The sequence below is a fragment of the Gekko japonicus genome, unplaced genomic scaffold (assembly GCF_001447785.1).
Source record: "Gekko japonicus isolate JY-2015 unplaced genomic scaffold, Gekko_japonicus_V1.1 scaffold3359, whole genome shotgun sequence".
Classification (NCBI taxonomy): domain Eukaryota; kingdom Metazoa; phylum Chordata; class Lepidosauria; order Squamata; family Gekkonidae; genus Gekko; species Gekko japonicus.
In genome coordinates this window covers 146,003-157,581 of record NW_015176549.1, presented here as the reverse complement: position 1 = coordinate 157,581, position 11,579 = coordinate 146,003, and the positions used below count along the sequence as shown (strand labels likewise).

The 11,579-nt window shown below is 47.4% G+C and overlaps 1 protein-coding gene across 1 annotated transcript in view; it reads left to right on the top strand.

The window, feature by feature from the left end:
- Positions 1-1,524: 1,524 nt before the first annotated feature.
- The window catches only part of PTP4A3 (protein tyrosine phosphatase type IVA, member 3), an 80,375-nt gene continuing 70,320 nt past the window's right edge, over positions 1,525-11,579 (top strand). The window contains exon 1 of the mRNA XM_015427472.1: positions 1,525-1,651. The gene's annotated coding sequence lies outside the window, so the exon portion shown is untranslated. The remainder of the gene's footprint in view (positions 1,652-11,579) is intronic.

The window sequence follows — 11,579 nt, the reverse complement described above, 5'->3', positions numbered from 1 at the left end:
TATAAATCCAATCACCTCCTCCTTCTTCCCCTTTCCACAAATTTTGTTAATCTTTAAAGGTGCTCATGGACTCTGGCTCTTTCTTGCTGCTACAGACAGACTAATACGGCGACCCGTCTCGATCCATATGCAAAGGCTGCGTATCTCAGCATGCCACTTGCTTGGCATTCATATCGGAGGCAGCGGTGCCCTTATGGTAACGTGAGTTGGTCTCTCAAAAACATCTGGATAGCCACTGTAGAAAATGTCTGGCTGAAATGGGTGCCCAAGTCATGGTTTGCCTGGTGTGCCCAAAGAAAACCCTCGGGCCGGTCCTGGATGGCTCATCGTGTCAAGTAAATATGGACTTGTGGGCCACCATACCGATAAGGCTGGAATCGCTGGCCTAGAGGTTGCTCTTTCACCTCCCTTTTCAGCCTCCTGGAACGTGTTGCCCGCACTGATGTAGGGAATATCTCGGGAAGGATTAGAGATGTAAAATGTCCAAAAATTTTGAAGCTCGGGAAAAAATCCGGGTTTTTTCGGGGGGAAACAGAAATTTTCGGAAAAATTGAAAAAAATGCTCATTAGCACTTCTTTTTTCTTTTCCAAATTGAAAGTCATTCTGTTACTTTAGGAACATAAAATATAACTATGGACATTTTTACTTGGCATGAAATTATCACAACTAGCATATTAAAAATGTAGTGTATCCAAACAATTATTACAAACAAAATACCCACCCACATGCAAAAACAAAACTGAACCCTTTTTCTTTTCTTGTGACAACAGCACCTCCTAAAGGAAGAAAATGCATCTTGTTCTTGCATTGGAGAGTTCAGTTTGTAACCTAGGACTTGCTTGTCCTCAGTGCACAGAAATTAGATCAATCTGATACCATACATATTTTTCAGAAATGATTTGGAAAATATCTGAACACTTTGTCCTAAAGTATTTTATCCATCATGTTAAAATAAAATGTTCCATAATCAATTCTTTTTTTTTTCTTTACTTTTTTCAGTTTTTCCAAATCTTTTGGGGAAAAAACAAAAAAGGCTTCATTGAGAGGTAGAAAAGAAACGAGGGGGGGGGGGGGGGACCATTTTTCCTGGTTTTTTTCCGGGCCTTCACATCTCTAGTCAGGATCCCGGCTCGTGTGCTCAAATCCCCAGCGGATGCCTGCCCCTGTTTTCCGCTTGAGCGCTAGGTGCACATAATCTGGCTTCTTTTGTAGCTATCGGGATCGGCTTCCTGCATTCTGGCTGCCCTCTGTTCAGAGCCAAATCAAGCTTCTGGCCCTCCCTTGCTTCGCTCCCGGGCCCCCCTCTGCCTGTCTGCCTCTTTCTCCCCCCCCCCTTTTCGCTCCAGGCCCTGGCCCCGTTCCTACCGGAGCTGGAGTCCTCCGCTTTGCAACGCTGCCAGTTGAAGTGATTATATTACGGTTCCCCCGTAGAGTCGGCCTCCCTCTGCCTCCCCCCGCCCGCCTTCTCCCGCTTTCCTTCTCCGAACTGGCACTGGAGACGGCTAATTGAAGGCAGACACAAGCGCTTTGGGACAGAAGGGGACGGCGTGCTGAATCGCCTACGCTCAGGTTGTGCGTCTCTCTGGCACACACCAGCCACGGCTTTCCAGGAGAGAAGGGCGAAGGCTGTCCAGAGAAGCCGCTTTGAAGGTGGGTCCGGAACAGGGTCGCCAGGTCTGGGTTGGAAAACACGTGTAGACTTTGGGGGTGGATCCAGGAGAGGGCGGGGTTTGGGGGAGGGGAGGGGCCTCAGCACGGGACAGTGGCACAGAGTCCACCCTCCGAAGCAGCCATTTTTTCCCGGGGAGCTGATCTCTGTCAGCTGTAGGTCAGATGTCAAAGCGGGAGATCCCCAGGCCCCACCTGGAGGACGGCAACCCTAGCCTGGAAGCCAGAGATGTAAGCCCAGAGCCGTTCCGGGTTTCTCCAGAGGCGCCGAAGCAAATTGCGTTTCTCTCTCTCCCCCCCCTGGAAACCCCTGAAGACTCTTTTGGCCTCACTGAGAGTTTCAGAGTTTGGGGGAGTTTCCTTCCGAGGTCAGTGCACGATCTGAGCCTTTGCAGCTGCTTCGCCTGGGGCGGTTGTCGGTACAGAGGGGATATCCCAGCAAATCTGTTCCTCCTCCTCTTTCACCCAGCCTCCCCCCATAATGGGGGGGGTTAGGTAGCAGGAAGGAGGAGAAGCTGAAGACGGAGAGAGCCGCCGGGGAAATCGAGGGCAAGGGAAGCGTCACCTTATCTGATTTCAAAGGGGAACTCTTTTTTCCCCCTCAAAGATACAGACTTTGCCTGTCCTGCTGGATTGGTTTTTAATTCTTGCAAGCTGTCGCAGTGGGAGGGCTGTGGGGGGAACGGACCGTGCAAGGCAGAGAAGCACAGCTCAAAACAGGACCCCAATTTCAGCAGCGTGCTGGCTGGCTTCCGCTCGGCCATTGTTCCCCCCGTTTGACTGTTCTGTATTTCATTCGTGGTGTGCCGGGTGTTGCACAGAGCACAGATCCCCGCAGCGTCTGCTGAAGCAAGTTTGCTGTTCCGCTGTATGTGCTAGTGAAGAGGTTGCAGATTGACTGGGGGGGGGTCTTGACAGATCGACTGGGGGGAAGGGTCTTGTCAGGTGGTCGCAGAGACACAGTCAAGGTTTGGTGTTGTGGTTAAGTGCACGGACTCTAATCTGGGAGAACCGGGTTTGATTCCCCCCTCCTCCACTTGCAGCTGCTGGATGACCTTGGGCAAGCCGTAGTTCTGGCACAGCTGAAAAAGAGCAGTTTCTCTCAGGGCTCTCTCAGCCCCGCCCTCCTCACAGGGTGTCTGTTGTGGGGAGGGGAAGGGAAAGGAGTTTGTGAGCCACTCTGAGACACCTTTGGGTAGTGAAGGGTGGGGTATAAATCCAATCTCCTCCTCCTCCTCCCTCCTTCAGAGAGCCTCCATGCTGGGCTTCTTAGGAAGGCTAGGCAGCCGCACATTTGGCATGTGGCACTTTCTTAGAATTAAATTTACGGCGGCCTCAGCAACTGTGTTTGCAGACCCCGCCGAAGAAAATGCCTGAGCATTCCCAAGCATGCTCTCCAGCAGAACACGTTTTCTCTTTCCGCCGTTCCCCTGCTAAAGTCAAAGAGAACGTTGACTCCTCCGTTCCTTCTAGGAAAGAGCCAGAGTCCGGGCAGTGTTCCCTCTAAGCTGTGGAGTCTTGTGAGCAAAAATTCTACTTTGTGAGCTACGGGCATTAAAGTTGAGAGCGAGCGATTTGGCTACTGCATAAATTAGTTTGCTCTGGAGCCCTCCTTCCCGAGCTAAGACAAAAATGTGTGAGCTGGAGGCTAAAAAGCTGTGAGCCAGCTCACACTAACTCAGCTTAGAGGGAACACTGGTCCAGGGGCACCTTCAAGATGAACCAAATTTGTGGCGGGGGATGAGCTTTCGTAAATCACGGCTGGCTGAGACGTAAGCGCGTTTGTTTGGAGAGCGAGAGGGAAGGTTGCCTGGTATGGCTCAAACTTGTCAGTTCTGGGAAGCGAAGCCGGGTCAGTGCTTGGACGGGAGACCACCAAGGAAGCCTCTGCAGGGGAAGGCGCTGGCAAAAACCACCTCTGCTTCTGACGTGCCTGGAAAGCCCCTGGCTGGAGTTGCTGGAAGCGAAGCCGGGTTGTTACTTGGGTGGGAGATCACCCAAGAAGGCTCTGCGGGCAAAAGCAGTGGCAAAGCCACCTCTGCTTCTCCCTTGCCTTGAAAGCCCCCTGGCTGGGGTCGCCGTAAGTTGGTTGTGACTTGACGGCACCTGACATAGTTTATAGAATAACTGGAGGGAAAGTACGGTATAGTTAATCTCATCTTCCGTTTTCTCTCTCCGTTCCTCTTGGAAGCTCTGAACAGCCGATTTGCTTCTGCCTTCCACCTTTCGTCCCTTACAACGACCCTGTGAGGGTGTCATAGCAGAGTGGGGTGTTTTGTTTAATTATAATTTTTTCTTATATTTCACAACATAGATATCACAAACACACATATAAGACATAAAAACATAAAGAGAACCCACCTTACAGTTTCCATTTCTGCAAATAAATATATGCTCGTATTACTGTCCGTCATTTTGGATCTTTTCCATCCATTCATAAACCCGTGCCCAACTATTTTGAAAAAAAGTATCATCTTTACCTTGTATTTTCATTGAAAGATTATCTAGTTCAGCTATATTCAGAAGCTTTTTTATAAAACTCTTGTGTAGACGGTACCTCCTCTCTCTTCCAACTCTTAGCAAAAACGATTCTTGCAGCTGCTACAACATGTATTATCAAGTATTTGTCCCACTTTTGTGAATTATCTGGAAAAATATTTAATAAAAATATTTCTGGCTCAAATGGGATCTGACTTCCTAAATTTTTTTTTAGAATATTATGTATCTCAAGCCACTATTTTTTCAATCTATCACATAGAGAAAGAGGTACTTTTCTCCCTTTCTCACAATACGAGAACGCGTGGGTACTCAATGAAATTGCTGAGCGGTCGGGTTAGAATGGATAAAAGGAAGTACTTCTTCACCCAAAGGGTGATTAACACATGGAATTCACTGCCACAGGAGGTGGTGGCGGCTACAAGCATGGACGGCTTCAAAAGGGAATTAGGGATATGGAGCAGAGGTTCATCAGTGGCTATTAGCCACAAGGTATAGATAGGGGCTCTGGGGCAAGTGATGCTCTGTCATCTTGGTGCTTGGGGGGGTCAACAGTGGGAGGGCTTCTAATGTCCTGGCCCCACTGCTGGACCTCCTGATGGCACCTGGTATTTTTGGCCACTGTGTGACAGAGTGTTGGACTGGATGGGCCTTTGGCTTCTCTTATGTTCTTAAGGTATAGATGGAGCACTCTGTCTGGGGCAAGTGATTCACTGTATTCTTGGTGCTGAGGGGTGGGGTCAACAGTGGGAGGGCTTCTGGAATTCTGGCCCCACTGCTAGAACTCCTGATGGCACCTGGTATTTTTGACCACTTTGTGACATTGGACTAGATGGACCATTGGCCTGATCCACCATAAGTAATAAAAAGAGCCCACTTTACTTTTACACTTCCAACATTTGTTGGACGTACTCGAGTTCATATGAGCTAATCTGTCAGGGGGAAGATGCCATCTGTGAAACGCCTTAAATGCGTTCTCTTTTAACGAGGCTGCTTTGAGATACCTTATGTTTTTCCACATCTTTGCCCATTCTTCTAAGTCAATTGAGTAACCTAAATTCTTGGCCCATTTAATCATGGTTAGCAGAGTGGGGGTTTTTGAACGTAGATCCCACGATTGTACCCTGACTAGGATAGTCCAGGCTAGCCGTGGAAGCTGAGCAGGGTCGTCCCCAGCTAGTATCTGGATGGAAGGCCTCTAAGGAATACCAGGGTAGCGACACAGAGGCAGGCAATGGGCAAGCCATCCCTGAATGTCTCTGGCCTTGAAAACCCTGCGTAAGTCGCCTGTGACTTGAAGGCAGCAACAACACCACCAAGATCGTCGTCCAGCACTGCAGCTCTCTTAACCACTGGGCACACAGTGGCTCTTCACTCCCCCCGTGCCCGCCCGCCCACCCCCCATCTGTTGTTAGTCTACCAAGGACATGTGTTTATTTTCCTTCCTTCCTCCCATGCAAGATTTTCAGCCAAGTCAGTCAAAACATGTACAGACCACCAGTTAGCCGGAGGAAGTGAGTTGAAAGGTGGGTGTGGTGGGGAAAAGAGGGAGTCGAATCCCAAAACGTCCGGGGGTTTTTTTTTCCTGACCGTCTGTCCTTTTTATAGCACCAACTGTTTCCTCTGGCTTCCAAATGCAGAAGCCCGAACCAGGGGACTCTGTTATCCCTCCGGCGTGTTTCCTGTCTGTGCTGCAGATGGCTGGCCCGTGCCTCTCGGTGGCTTTTGTTCATTGAGAAGAAAACCGTCCGTCCGGCCGTGGTTGGACTTCCTCCACCCACCCTCTTCCCCATCCCCCCCCCCAAAAGCCTCGTGCCTGCAGATGGTGGGTGGTGGACTCTCCCCTGCCCCTTTCCACTGACATCTTCCTGCTTTCCACACCCTTCCACCCACTGGGAATTGGGTGAACTATGGGTTTCCTGTTACTCTTCTTTCTTCTGCGGCTTAGAATAGTTTCTGGGTTTTCTGGTTGTTGTTTTTTTAAGAGGGGCTCTTTCAGATAACCGGTAGAGGAGGAATAGGGTGGCCAACTCCGGGTTGGTAAATACCTGGGCATTTGGGGAGTGGCGCCTGAGGAGAGCAGGGGCATTTGGGGAGTGGAGTCTGAGGAGGGCAGGGGCATTTGGGGAGTGGAGCCTGAGGAAAGCAGGGGCATTTGGGGAATGGAGCCTGAGGAGGGCAGGGGCATTTGGGGAGTGGAGCCTGAGGAGAGCAGGAGCATTTGGGGAGTGGAGCCTGAGGAGGGTAGGAGGGCCGGCCCTGGTCTCTTGTAGCTACAGTACCACCACCTACCCCACTCCTTCCCTTCTCCTCATCCAGGTAAGGCTATATACAGCAAATTGCAGTGAAATCAGCCACTGCTGCAGCCAGGTGCATTGTAGACAATGGGAATTCGGGAATGAAATCTCTTTTAAAGGGCCCACCCCACCCCCACCTCTAAGGTGTGTCCCATTCCCTCCTTCTCGGTCATTTCATTATATACATCTCTTTGCATCCTGGTTTTATACATGGGTCAATGCATATTTAGAGACCATAAACTACAGTCTTCCATTTTCAACTGAATGGGAGTGGCAAAAAAGAACTCCCTACTCCCTTATAAGCCCATCCAAGTGCTAAGGTTGTGTTCTGAGGTCCTGCACCTGCCTTCTTAGATTAATGGGGTTGCCAGCTCTGGGTTGGGAAAAACCTGGAGATTTGGGGGTTGGAGCATGAGGAGGGCAGGGTTTCAGGAGAGGAGGGACTTCAATCGGATATAATGCCATAGAGTCCCCCTTCCAAAGCTACCGTTTTCTCCAGGGAAACTGGTGTCTGTTGCCCGGAGACCAGTTATGATCTCGGGAGATCTCCAGCCACCACCTGGACAGTTTGGTTTGCAAGGAAACGTTAAATATTTGTATTTTCTTATATCGGAATGTGTTTCGTAATTTGTACCATAATATGAATGCTTGAGAATAATTATCAAATAGATTGCATAATAATATCACGATTGTTTTTTTTGTTTATTTACCACCTGGAGGCTGGCTGCCCCAAGGAGGAGCAAAAAAAATCTATGGTAGATTTGGCTTCTACCAGAGCGTTTTTGCCTGTATACCAGAGCGTCTCCCTGACATCCCCAGCATTATGATGTCACTTCCAGGTCACATGGGCAGTGACATAGGCACATTGCCGCACCTCGGCAGAGCCTCCCTTTTTCTGGGGGGTAAGTTCCCCTCGCCGGCCAGCTGTTTGGCGGCTGGGTGGTAGGCCCTGTCAGCTGAGGACCCTGCCTCCATCAGGGGGCCTGGCAGTCCTAGCTACTGGATTCGAATTCAGCTGATCTACAGCTAACCAACACAGCCACCCCCTGAAACCAGCTGCGAGTCGTGTTTCGTAAGAGGAGCACTGCTGTCCCGGAGCAGTCAGGGGGGTGTTGCAGTGAGTGTCAGGCTAGGATCTGGCAGACTCTGGGTCAGAGCTGACTAGATCACCTTCGCTTAGCGACTCTCCTCCTGCGCCTACCTCACAGGGTCGTTGTGAGGATAAAATGGAGGAGAAAGATGTGAGCCGCTTTGGGTCCCCTTCGGTGAAAAAGGCAGGGCATGAAGTAAATAGAAGAGGAGGAGGAGGAGGAGGAGGAGATTGGATTTATAACCCGCCCTTCACTACCCAAGGGAGTCTCAGAGCGGCCTACAAACTCCTTCCCCTTCCCACAACAGACACCTTGTGAGGTAGGTGGGGCTGAGAGAGCTGTGACAAAAAACTGCTCTTTTTCAAGAACAGCTCTGACAGAACTATGGCTTGCCCAAGGTCATCCAGCAGCTGCAAGTGGAGGAGCGGGGAATCAACCCCGGTTCTCCCAGATTAGAGCCCGCGCACTTAACCACGACACCAAACAACTGTATGCCCTAGAGCTCCTTGGGAAAAGAATAGATAAATGAGCCAAAGGGTTTTCTCATCCATTAGAGACCCGCACGTTTTCCAGGGTATAATAATCTTTCGAGAGTCAAAACTCCCTTTGTCAGACGAAGGGAGTTTTGACTCTCGAAATCTTATATTCCCACAAATCTTGCTAGTCTGTGACACATCCCTTTCTGCATGCGAGCTCTGAACGGCGCAGGGGTTGGCAGCGTAGGAGTGGGAATGTGCGTCCTCGAGGGAGGCAATTGAGATACCACAAACGTACACAGCTGCTGTAGGAGGGGGTATCTGATAGAAGGAGGCGTGAGTGCACGTGCCCTGACTCACGGCTGTTATCTCTCCAGAGCAATCTGTAATCCTGGGTGAGGCTTGGAATGGAGGGGCAGCCTCCTCCCGTCTCTGCACCTTTTTAAAACAGATTGTCAGCAAACTGTTGTTTTGCTCACCTGGATCACACGTCATCCAGTTTGATTTGCCGGTGACGTTCCTGCCAAGTCACCCCTTTGCTTTTCGTGGGAATGAGGAGCGTGCAGGTCGGCCTCTCCTTCCCCATGCCGATACCGCTGCAGGTTTAATATCGAGGCATCCGACCGAAAGTCCCTCCGAACCAGTGGTCTGCCACCTGTGGGGTCATGAGCCCCTGCGGAGCACCTTTTTTTGGGAGGGGGGAAGAAGAAGAAGAGATTGGATTTATGCCCCACCCTTCACTACCTGAAGAAGTCTCAGAGCAGCTTACAATCTCCTTTCTCTTCCCCTCCCCGCAACAGACACCCCTGTGAGGGAGGTGGGGCTGAGAGAGCTCTTTTGAGGACTGCCCTTGAGAGAACAGCTCTGAGAAAACTTGTAATTACCCAAGGTCACCCAGCTGGCTGCACGTGGAGGAATGGGGAATCAAACCCGGTTCTCCCAGATTAGAGTCCGCCCTCCTAACCACTACACCGAACTGGCTCTCGCCAGTTTGAAACAGGACCTGCTTCTAGCGTGCTTGCATGGAGAGCAAGCACATGCACATGGAGAAGAATAGGTTCCTTAGATCAGAAGGTGAAAAGGCTTCTTCTGTGGCACCGATCCTTGGCTTGTTCCTCACTAAGGTAAAGCTCCTGGTGCCAGTGGAGACTCAACATGGCTTACATCATTCTCCTGTCATCTATTTTATCCTTACAACAACCCTGTGAGGTAGATTAGGTTGAGTGTGTGTGAATGGCCCAAGGTCATCCATCAAGCTTCTGTAGCAGAGTAGGGTAGGGTTTCAGACAGTGGTCTTACAGATCCTAGTCTAACATTCTGATTACTGCACCACACTGCCTTAATTGGTGTGTTAAAGTTCATCAAGACACTCCGTGGTACAGCTCATGGAGACCCACATTCACAATTACCATCAACCAAAAGAGCTACATTATATCTTTAATTACAGTTGTAGTTGCAACTGGCCTCTCTGTTCAGGTTGGACTGAGTTAATACCAGTATATTTTCAGCAAGCATATTTTTCATGCTACTTATATCTAAATAAAAAATACTCACACCAAATCCAGCATAGTATTTCCTATGGGGCTTGAGTAACAACAAGGTAAAAAAATATATTGCTGGCACATCAAAGAGTAAATTCCTTAAAGACTTTATTTTCTTGTCTCATTCAGGGAGGTTTTGAGTAATTATATGCTTTCCATTAATTTTATTTTCTTCAATCACAGTAAAGGCATATATGCCACAGATGGCAGCTGCTCATACTGATTTGTTTTATCTATATCATTTTAATTCTGTCCCACTAATTCATCTTGTTAAACATACTTTTTGAAATAGTAGGAAGATGTTTGTTGTAATTAAGGCACTGTCCTGAGGACACTGAGGGGCTGTTGACTGTTGGTGGGAATTAAATAACAATAGTTGCATAGTAGGAAAACTGTGTCTTCTATTTAATGTAACTGCTCTAAGACACCAATGAGGACCAGGAAGGAGAGTATATGTGTGAATAGGTCAGATCTTGGGCTATAGAATTTTGGTTACTTTTTATGTCTGTCTTTGCAGTGTTGCATGATCATTAGTCATATGAAAAGTTTTGCAAATCTAATCCTTGAATAATTATCTCCTGTTACTGCATGTTCCTAAAGCACTGAGAGTAATTTTGTCTTTTTCTTTTTTACCTCGGAGCAAAATATGGGGGATTGGGATGTCACAACATCGGGGTGTCCCAGTAATGTCAATTGGCCAAGGTTTTTTTAAAAGAAATGTAATTATACCCAATTGATAAAAAATCTTTTTGGTAGCATAAGTATGGCATTGGACCAAAATAAATTTGGGTTCTGGGCTAGTAACTCACTCTAATGTTTAAAAACACAGTTTTAGGGATTTATTACAAAAATAGACAAAATATAAAAACATACAAATAAGGGAATAGAGTGTACAATGGGACAAAGACAAAACAAGAAACCTAACTAACCTCTAGACACTGACCCTAAGCGGCTTACAGCTCCAAGGCTCCAATCAGCATGATCAGTTACTTAATCTAGCTGATATAAAATGAAATCTAGATCACTAGCTGTCAAACTGACATTTAAGCTGTAATGCTGTGTAGATGACCAACTGTTAAACAATAACTGTTCCCAGCTGTTATCAATCCCACTGTAAGGTAACTTCATACAGGTGCTGCTAAGTAAAACACTTCAATGCCTTAAGTAACAATCCAGAAAATACTTATACGTGGGATTCTGGTTTTCACAAGATGACAATTTAAGAATGAATGCAAACACATACAACTGGAGAATCACTTCCATGACATGGGGGGGGGGTCCATTTTGTTTGTGTCTCAATCATACAAATCTTGCAGTTTTCTTAATCGTGGGGCAACAGCGTGGTTGATCAAAATACAATTAAATATACCTTTTGCTTTGTGCTGATGAATATTGCTTCAAAGGGAAATACAGTAAACTGTGAGTATGTCTATAGGTCATTATGCATGAAATTGAATTTTGTTTATTACATTTGTCAGATAGAAGTGAGAATGAGAAGGTTCACAGAAGCCCAGTGCAGTGATCTCATTGACCATACCAAATTATAGATCCACATGTACTGTGTAAAATATTGTTGGGTAGTTACCTACGCCTGCCCTTTCCTAATGTAAAATAAACCATTCTAATCCAGCACTACACATGCATAGCCTTTCTTGCCAAGTCTTTAATTCATCCAAGGTATGTATAGCCTAATGCTATTTCTGGATCTTTCTGGATGTCCAGGATTAGAAAATGAGATTTTAGCAGATTATCTTCACCCCGACATATTCATATGCTCTGGTCTCCATCTCATTAATTTGCAGCCATCGATCATTGAGATTGTTGATTGAGCATCATTTTTAATGAGCACTTATCTTTTCATAGAATTCATCAACAAACAAAATGGTTTGCTTTCAAATGTATTGTCAGTTATGGCTCTTGATTCCTTCTAATTATGTATATTTTGTACTTATGAAGCAAAATTACACGAGGAAAATCTCTCCGTGTGGAAGTTTACTAGGTCTTTCTTT